The sequence below is a fragment of the Myotis nattereri genome (assembly GCF_964212035.1).
Source record: "Myotis nattereri genome assembly, chromosome: Y".
Lineage (NCBI taxonomy): Eukaryota > Metazoa > Chordata > Mammalia > Chiroptera > Vespertilionidae > Myotis > Myotis nattereri.
Window position 1 is genome coordinate 16,491,641 of NC_138094.1, and position 1,423 is coordinate 16,493,063.

Sequence of the window (1,423 nt, forward strand, 5' to 3'; positions counted from 1 at the left end):
TCGCACTGCACAATGCTGTCCAGGATCACCCAGAATCGGGAGTCCATCTCCAAGGGCTCGCTGCCCGGGTGGAAGTCCCTGTTGGACACGTTGATGATGCCACGGGTTCGCAGGGGCTGTTCTTCCACTTTGCCAGCCAAGTAAAGGGCAGACATGGCTACCAAGTAGGGGTCATAGGCGTCCAGGTTGATCTCGCAGAAGAACTTATGGTAAATGGCACAGGCAGTGGCGAGGGGAATGGACTGCATCCCTAGCTTGACACCTGCCTCCATGATGAACCTTGTCACGCGGAAGTGCACCCTCGCCTGGGGTTCGGGCCACCCCTTGGCGCCTGGCGCCCTGTCCTCCTCTCTGCAGCTGTCCAGGCTAAGGTCCTCCATGGGGTCCCGCCCTGAGGCCGCAGACCCTTCAGAAGGGCAAGAGTCCCCAGTGCAGGGCCAGCACCAGCGCTGTCCTAGAGCCAGTCGCTGATATCCCAGCCCCACCCCGCCGAGGCCGGACTGCCACCCCGGTTCCAACACCAATTATTGAAGAGACTGTATGATTCCATTCTATGCTTTTGCTTCCCTTGTCAAATATTAATTGAGCATAATGGTTAGGGTCGACTTCTATGTTCTCTGTTCTGTCCCATTGGTCTATATGTCTGTTTTAGTTCCAGTAAGAGGCAGTTCTGAGAATGGTGGCTTGTTGTATAGCTTGATATCTGGTATTGTGATCCCTCCAAGTTTGTTCTTCTTTGTCCAGATTGCTGTAACAATTTGGGGTCTTTTTTAATTCCATAGGAATTTTTGGAAACTTTCTTCTAGGTCTGTGAGATACTCCAATGATATTTTAATGCAGAATACATTAAAACTGTACATTGCTTTGGGTATTATGGACATTTTATTGATGTTGATTGTACCAATCCATGAATATGGTATGTTCTTCTATTTGCCTAAATCTTCCTCTATCACTTTTTTCAATTTCCTGTAAGTTTCCGAGAAGAGGTTTATACCTCCTTAGTTAAATTTATTCCTAAGTATCTTAATTTTTTGTTGCACTGGTAAATGGCATTTTTCTTGTTGTCTTTTTTTTTTTTTTTTTTTGGTTTTGTTTTGTTCTTTTTTTAGTTTCTCTTTCTGTGAGTTCATTATTGGTGTATCAAAAAGCCATGGAGCCAAAACCGGTTTGGCTCAGTGGCTAGAGCATCGGCCTGCGGATTGAAGGGCCCCAGGTTCGATTCCGGTCAAGGGCATGTACCTGGGTTGCGGGCACATCCCCAGTGGGAGATGTGCAGGAGGCAGCTGATCGATGGTTCTCTCTCATCGATGTTTCTAACTCTCTTTCTCTCTCCCTTCCTCTCTGTAAAAAATCAATAAAATATATTAAAAAAAAAGCCATGGAATTGTGGGTGTTAATTTTGTACCCTGCTACATTGCCAAAT